The sequence below is a fragment of the Callorhinus ursinus genome, unplaced genomic scaffold, assembly GCF_003265705.2.
Source record: "Callorhinus ursinus isolate GAN/ISIS: 27379988/994484 unplaced genomic scaffold, GSC_fseal_2.0 scaffold7, whole genome shotgun sequence".
Taxonomy (NCBI): domain Eukaryota; kingdom Metazoa; phylum Chordata; class Mammalia; order Carnivora; family Otariidae; genus Callorhinus; species Callorhinus ursinus.
The window spans coordinates 72,162,578-72,171,054 of NW_027397069.1; the positions used below are offsets into that span (position 1 = coordinate 72,162,578).

General features: G+C 42.7%; 1 protein-coding gene across 2 annotated transcripts in view; it reads right to left on the minus strand.

Annotated features, from left to right (window-relative positions):
- The window catches only part of TNFRSF19 (TNF receptor superfamily member 19), an 80,907-nt gene extending 74,735 nt beyond the window's left edge, over window positions 1-6,172 (minus strand). For both annotated transcript variants that reach the window (XM_025874858.2, XM_073894777.1), the window contains exon 1: window positions 5,989-6,172. The gene's annotated coding sequence lies outside the window, so the exon portion shown is untranslated. The remainder of the gene's footprint in view (window positions 1-5,988) is intronic.
- Window positions 6,173-8,477: the final 2,305 nt, after the last annotated feature.

The following is an 8,477-nucleotide window of genomic DNA, read 5'->3' on the forward strand; positions in this document are numbered from 1 at the left end:
GGGTCAAAGGACACGTAATAGAAACGGTGAAAACCAAATCAAATCCATGCCTAGTAACTCCAGAATGGGGCGCTCAGGCATTCTGCAAGGTTGACTTAGGGTTGTATCATCCTAGGCTGTAGCATCCAATGGCCCACGTCACAGGAGGACGACAGGAACAAAAATGATCAACAAAAACAAAACTACATAACAAAATAATACATTTAGTGATTTATCCATTTATTCAACACACTTTGATTAAACAGTTATTAGGTGCTTGAAAGGAGGCAGTATCAAGTGGGGCAGGGCACTACAAAGATGTACTTCGAGGGACCTCACAGCTTAGCAGGGGTGGTGGCATCTCCTCAACACCTTTGAATATAGCCTGGCAAAGAAGTATTTAGAAACAAACAATTTAGCTGGTGGAGTGTTTTAAGTGTGACCTTGCATTTCCTGGAAGAAAAGGAAATAACCTTGTGAAATGCTTTGGTGTTCATAAAAAGAAGGAAAATTTAATGAAATAACAAGCGTGTGAGCAATAATATTTAAAATAAAAATAAGGCAATAAAAAGGTATTTATTGAACTTGCTTTTAACTTCTGAGCAATCAGGGTCTGGCCCAGATAGAAAAATGCTTTTATATGCTTCAGCATTCTGTTTATTTGGAGATGACTTATCAACCATGAGACATATGAATTATTGGGATTATGGGTTTTCACAGTTTGCCCCAAAAATCCAGACTAGATATCATCTACAATCTAGCAACCATTTTTGCAACATGCGTGCAGAGAAACGGGCTCTAGCTAAGCAGTGAGGAAAAGACTACTGATGCCTGATTCACTGTCTTCAGGGAGTTTGGAACTTCTGCCTCACTGACTGTCATTCCACAGTATCAGACAGAGTGGCAGTCTCGGGAACAACGGGCAAGCAACTAAGAAGACATAGGAGCAGGAAGCATCGAGCTGGCAAACATTCTGTTCAGCTGCACAGAAAGTGGCTGCTTATCAAATCAAGCTGTTCAGCTGGCTCATTTGAATGAATGAGTAACTAATATGAGGTGTCCCAATTGGCCAATCTCTAAAGGGGATAAATCCAACAGGTGCTGAATGCACACCCCTTCTACTTCCTTGTCCAAATCATGAAACCCTGTGCTGGTGTGTCAATAGGCAAAGAGGCAGGGTTTCAGGCAGCCCTTCACAGGAGCCCGCTAGGGAGGAGCAGCTCTAGGCTCCATTTCTTTTTGGCTGGGCAGACCCCTGGATCCCAAACCACAGTGGCTGTTTCAACCTACAGCGTGCCCAACTGCTGCCCCTTCTTTTGCCTTGGAACCTTCCTATATGTACTGTGACTGTATCTACCATACCTGCCCCACAATCTGTCAGCGTTCTTCTGGGATCTTCCTAAATCTCGAATGGCACTTCTCCTTTGTGTTTCCACTGCACCCTGGGCTCATCTCTACCTCACAGCATAATTACCTAGTTACTTCACTCTCTTTGCAGGCCACGTGTAGCATCTGGCCAGAGGCATTATTTTCTTCAGTCACTGCAGCACTTAATTTTTCAAAATAAGTTTTCAATAGAAAAATAATTTTTCTGAAAAATTAGAAAATCTGGTCCCACATCAAGGCAACATGAGCTAGAGCTGAGCATCAGTCGTCCCTTATACAGAAGAACAGGTACTTTCCAGTGCCCCAGTCTTCACCATTCCCTATTGTCACACTGAGCTCCTTCCCTTCACTCCAGCACCAACCAAACCAATTACGGTTTGAGGACTTAATGACAGGAACTGTGATTTTGCTCTAGAACTGTAGCTCACCCACAACATGTGCTCAATACACGCAGAATGAATGAAGAAATTCACTAACTAGGGATGACATTTTAGCTCTTAGGATTGTTATAAGGGCTAAAGCAATCCATGTGAAAAATATGTGCAACTATAACTTGAGATTGAGATATAAATTAGTAGAACACAATTCAGTTCAGGATCCCACTTCTTGAATAGAGTGCTATAATATTAACAAAGATCACTAAAGAAGAATCTGGTATTTATTTTTCTAATTTTAACAATTCAGTAACCTTTTTTTTTTTTAAAGTGCTTGAACTCACAACCCTGAGACCAAGACCTGAGCTGCAATCAAGAGTTGGATGCTTAACCGACTGAGTCACCCAGGCACCCCCTAATTCAGTAACCTTTCTGAGAATGATCTTTATTTTTTAACTTACAAATGACCAAAATAGATGAATTTCAGAATAATTCAAATAATCTGGGTATTTTTTCCAGAATAAATGAATTTCTTTATTTTTTCATACTTCTAAAGTTATTTGATTTATCATCTAACATACAATGCATGCAATAGGTAACAGTTTTCATCTCATAAAACTGTATCACCATTATGTAATAAAGCTACACTCAACTCATACATTTTTCCAGTGTGCAATAAACTGAAATATTTTTTTAAAAATCAACATTAAAGCAAACTGGCAGGCTTACAATTTATAAAATCAGCATTGAAATAAAGCCAATGCTATACATACAGCCTTTTACATTTTAATGGTGGAACATAATCATAAATGGCTTAGAAATAATGTCAGTCCCATACGCTGAGAGAATAAAAAATCAGTTAGAAATTTAGGGTACTGCTATTTCCAAACAGGACAATAACCCCTGGCTTCTAGCCTTCCTCTATCTTAGCCTTCAATTTCATTATGTTCTGAAAATCATTCTTCCTACATCATAGAGTTGGCAGCCTCTTTTGTAGCCTAGGAAGCTCTCAAAGGCATGCAGTAATAAGCACATACATATTGTTGTTGGCTGGGGAATGAGAAAGATTTCCCTTTTTCAAATCATGAAATATTTTCTACTAAAAAACTCAACAAGCTTTACAATGTTCTGTTGCCAAACACAATATCTTCAATTCTCCCAAAGTTCAAAAACATTAGGGGTCACTCACTGTCAGCCTTCTATAATAATTTTTTTTTTTTTCTAAACAGAACTTAACCTAGGATAGGGTTTTTGGAGACTAATTCTTTTTGTTTCTCTGAGTGGTAGACTCTATCATCCTTGCTTTCAGAAAATCACTGTCAGTATTCTCAAAATGTAGCATATTGTAACCGAGGCAATTCATAAATGCCCCCCCATTCATAAATGTTTCTCTATCTCAAAATACAAGTAGAACAACTGTAGCATCAAGGACTGTGGGGACCTCCAATGCTGACACAGTATATCTTAAACAGTGCATAACCATTTCTAAAACACAGCTGTTTCAATTTTTATTTTAGAAGTCTGGATCAATTCCAAAACCTCTCTTTGAAACATCTGAAGTGCTCTTTTCCAGTGTAAGTGGTGTCCATTCTTTTAGATCTCCTCATATTAGACCTATCCAAGCCCACTGAAGAGTGGCTACATAATATTTAATCTTTAGATATACAAGTTCCTTTGTTTTATCTAATTGCTGAGGGGTCCTTGTTCTCTTTTTAAAACCCAGGTTTTAAAACTTCAGTGTAAAAGGTACATATTCTGTGATGTGTGGACTAAAAGATAGCCCAATACTGTTTAAACATCTTACTTTTAAATGTAAACATTTTAGCCGGATAAAATAGAATGAATGAACTCACTGCTTAACCTGTAAATCATGAAAAGGAATTGTGTTCATACTGCTTTATTGTTCTTTTTTCTTCAGCTAGAAAGTTACTTTAAAAAGGCTATGAATGTTTAATACTCAGCTGCCATGAGACAAATGTACCTCACTGTTGAACTGTTCCTGGCTCTCTTATCACATAAGTAGCTGTCTATTTATTTGGAGTGTACATTTATTCAAGGTGGGTATTCTCATTCAACCTGTAGTCAACACAGATAGGGCATGTTAGCCTTTTCCTGAATTTTAAATGCTTGACGTTAAATACTGACTCATCAGATTTAAAAGGACTTGCTTTTTCTCCATATATTCAAGATGCCTGCAGTTTTTTCGTGTGTGTTCTGTTAATTTCTGAATGATGGAACTAGTCACAGGGGATTGGGTTAAGCTTCAATTCAAAGATCTAAATAGGTGAAAAAGGAGAATCTAATTCTCTTCATGAGTGTTAGCAGACTTCCTCACTTATGTTTCAAAAGTCCCCAACATGCCCTAGAGTCATGTACTAGAGTTGTAACTGGTAAATTAAACTAACATATTAAGGACAGCATGTGACAATTACATGTCTCCATTCATTTTCTATTCATATATGTGTGTAGGTAGGTATAAACTAAAGCTAATGATTATCTGAAGTAAAAAATTTCATTTTCTGTTCTTTTGAAAAGCCTCTTATATACTAACAGTGTTCCTTATTCAAGTTTCTAGATAGGAAAGGTACTCTAACACTGCAATTTCAAGTGCGTAAGAAGTCTTCACATGTCCTTAATTTCAAATTCAAGATGCAGCCTGGGGCTCAGAGTCAGGGACAGATAGCTTCCATCAACATCCCAGAAAATACTAACACTTACTATGGAAAAAAATTCTCAAGTCAATAAAGTCATGTGGCCTCGGTAATAAAGAAGATGTTATAAGACGTTTTCATAGATTAAAAAATAAAGAACTTACAGAGCTCATGATAATGTTCTATGTACTGATGTCAAGGTAATATTTCACAATGAAATTGCATTTTTATGTTTTGTATTATTTTCAGGATGACTTGATAAATATCACCCAAAGATAAATTCTTTTTAACTACCCACATCTCTGTGAATAGTAATTAATGTCAAACACTTTCTTCCACAGTGGGACGACTCAATTCTCACCCCTTCTAAGCTACTGATCTTTAAATTAGAAAATAAGCAGTGCTTGAAATATTTGTAAACTACATGAAAGTAGCATTGGCAAAAATGCCTAAGGTAAAACTGCACAACAGAAAACATATCAGGTAAATCCTGAACTAATGCAGTATAATCCTTTTGAAGAGAAGTATCTGATCATGAAATAACAGCATATTAAAATATTCTGTTTGCATAAGTCATGTTTAACAATAACTGTTTCCTGTTTATGTGAAGAAATTGTCTTCTAGTAAAGGAAAACCGTCAATGTGGTAAAAATTACACCTTCATAAATATTTTCAGTTAAGTTGTTTCAATTCAAGAAATACTGAACAAGACTTAAGGTTTTGTTTGCAAATTGAGTCCTTTTATGAAAATGCAAAAGGTGACATGGGTTTCTTAAATGTCTGTTTGATGAATCGTTGGCTACCATCAAAACAGATCATCCTTGAATTTTAATCCTTCCAAATTTCATCTTCAGGAGTATATTAGTAAATTTCTATTCCATGAAATGGCATCAGAACCTAGGCAAGGACTGTGAGCACTGACGTTTCTCTCTAATCTATTACATGCTCTACCCATCACCGTACTAATAGATAGTGCTGATATTTGCGAAACGTTCTTTTTCCACGGAATGCTATGTTTATGGACTACTTGTAAGTGCTGTGAGTGTTCTCTTTGCACCTCCCCAGCGACAGTGGGTAGGCAGTCCAGGCCTGCGCACGGTTCCTCCCGAGCAGCGCGAGTCCACGCAGGGGCGCCGCGCGGCTGCGAGGTGCCCAGGACAGACCCTGCAGCCCCACCGTTCAAGGCCCGGGTTAAGCCTCATGCAGATTTATTTACATACTCACAAACGTTTGCCTCACAAGCAGGTTTTCTATTTACAAGATCCCTGCCTGGAAAGACAGTCCCGTCACTCACACTGCCGACTGAGACCGGAGAGAGGCGTTCACCCTCCCGCGTCCCTCCCGCCGCAGCTTGCTAGGTTCCAGCATCTCCGGTGCCTCTTCCCCCGGCAAGTCCTCCTGCCCTGGCTGTCACCCCTGCCCGGGGGTCGCCTTGGCCCGGCTCGGTCCGCCCGCCCCCCTCCCCTGCGCAAGAGCAGTCCTCGCCAGCGACCCTCCCGTTCGGCAGCCGCCCCTTCCCGGGCTGCCATTCCTCGGGGATCCACCCGGGCCGAGGGCTAGGGACCGCCGCGCAGCCCCCGGAGGAGCGGGACGCCTACCTGCCGTCACCTGGGAGGCTCCGCCGCCCCCTCTCCCCGTCCTGCCTTGCAGGTCCAGGCCGGACTCGCAGCCAGAGGGGAGCGCGGAAAGGGCCGGGTGCAGCTTACCGGGAGGGCTGCTGGGTCGGGGGCTCCTCACTGAGCGCACGCCGAGCGCTTCCCCGCGCCGCGGGCTCCGCGCTCTCCGGTAGCCCGGCAACGGCCGCCGCCTCTCGGGCCCCGCCCACTTAGGGCTCCGCCCACCCAGGGGCCCGCCCGCTCCTGGCCCCGCCCCGGCGCTGAGCCGCCACGGCTTGGCTCAGCCCAGCTCTTCCCGCAGAGGTCGCAGGCGCGGGTGGCGCGCCCCCTGCGGCTGCGGGTGCTGGTGAATGCGTCCGGCAGGCGGACCTGGGCCCTAGAGTCGGGGGGTACGGAGGGAGGGGGAGAAACGGGGACACCAAGACCAGCAAGCGCTTGGCCATGTTAGGGGAAGTGCCTTCAGCGAAGGGAGAGAGCCTTCGTTTCTACTCTGGACGTATTTTCCCCAGGACTTTTGTGCCTTTCCTTTGCCTGGTCACATTCTACCCAGCGCCTGCTTGTGCGTAGGAGGAAAGGCCCCCAGAAAACGGTGTGGCACGTTTACCCGGGTTGATCAAAATCATGATGACCTAGCTCATCAATAACCATCTCATTCATTCACTGATGCATTTTTATCCAGCAGATACTAACCCCCAGAACAGAAACCTCTAGTGGTCAGTTAAGGTGAATCCTTGTATGCGCCTGTGTCCACCTTCTCCATGCCAGCACTGGCCCAGTCCAACCCATGGGGTCGCTCAGTAAACTCAAAGCCGCTGGCCATGCGGGGGAGCACAGAGTCCAGGCTCCATACCTCTATGATTGCTTTGTGTAAGGTGTTGAAACTTACGAATTTAGTTTGTGCATTTATGAAACGGAGCTACCGGTGCCCAGTTTGCAGATTTGTTGGAAGGAGTAAAAGAATCATGTATGTAAAAAAGTACTTTTTCAGCAGTAGAATGCTGTAGAAATGTAAGCAATTTTTGTTTCATCTGTGTAGTGAGTAAGTAAAAGGCGAAAGTTCCTTCAAACGTAAGATACTGTGCATAACTCTGGTACAAAGAGGCATCCATTCTTCGTGTGTTGGTTTTGTTTTCCTGACACAACTGCACCGCTCTTTTGATGGAACGATAGCCTATGTTTCCTTACTATACCTCAAAGCCCATAGCAGCCCCTCAATAAATATTTGTTGAATGAATAAGTTGAATTAATAAGTTCTAGTTAATTTCTGACAGCCAGTCTTGTGATCTTGAGAACGCCATAGTGCTAGACGAGGTTCTTGTGAAACATACGTTAAAAAGTAAGATCATTCCCAAGTGTCACACCTCAAGGATATCTACTTCAAATCTAACCCTGCCAGAACATTAAACCCCAGTAACAATTTCTTTGTAAACAATTTACAAATAATATGCACTATCTTATTTGAACCTCGAGGCAAGTCTCCCATCGTTAGTTGAGAGGTGGTTTAACACCATCCATGGTGAGTTCAGTTTGCTCTCTGATGAAATGGGGAAGGGAGAGGTGAGGTGGGTAGGTGGGGCTTTCCATCGGCTTTATCAAACCATTCCCTGCAGCAAAAACCACTCTCTGTGAGAGGAGTTCTGACAAGTACAGCTTTCTCCATCCTGCTAAATGTCCCCAGTACTTGGGCAGTCCTAGCCTAGCATCAGGGGCTGCTGCCCAGCTGGCCTGTTCCTTCATTAAGGCACACACAGACGAGTCTGCCATATTTATCAGGAAAGAGGAGCTTCCCTAGCCTGTCCGTATTGTTACCTAGTATTACTACATGTCCTGCACTAACATGCTTGTCATTTTACTGAAGTTATGTTTTTCTGAACTCCTTTCCTTACCTAGACTTCAATCACTGAAGGCACATCTTATTTTCTTACTATCTCAGTGTCTAGGACACAGAGCACTCAGTGTCTTTGTTAAGCTGAATTATTGCTTCTTCCTTTGTAAGGTCCCACTACGCTCACCCTTTCTTTCTCTTTGCTCTTGGTCCCAGTACCTCCTACCATGGTACAGCACCCCCACTCCTTTCACCTGAATCTTGCCACAGCCGGTCAGTCTTTCTCCTTGCTGGTCCGTCCAGCAATCCTGCTTCCTCTGGCCTTTTCATCACTGGCACTGTCCAATTAAAAGATTTACAAGAGGCTCCTACTTGTAAAGAATGGCTTTCATACTCTTTAAATTAGCATTCAAAGACTGCCATGGTGGGGCTCCACCCACATTTTCAGCCTTATCTTTCTCTCCTCTAGACCACACACTTTATATTCTGGCCAAACTGGTCTGCATGCCTGGCCTCAAATGTGCCCTGAACTTCCCCTTTACTTTGCTTTCTGAACTTACTCTTCATACTCACCTATTTCCCTTACTGCGCTGACTCCTTCCTTCCTTACCTTACTCTTATTTCAGAACCAGCTCAAAAGTCACAA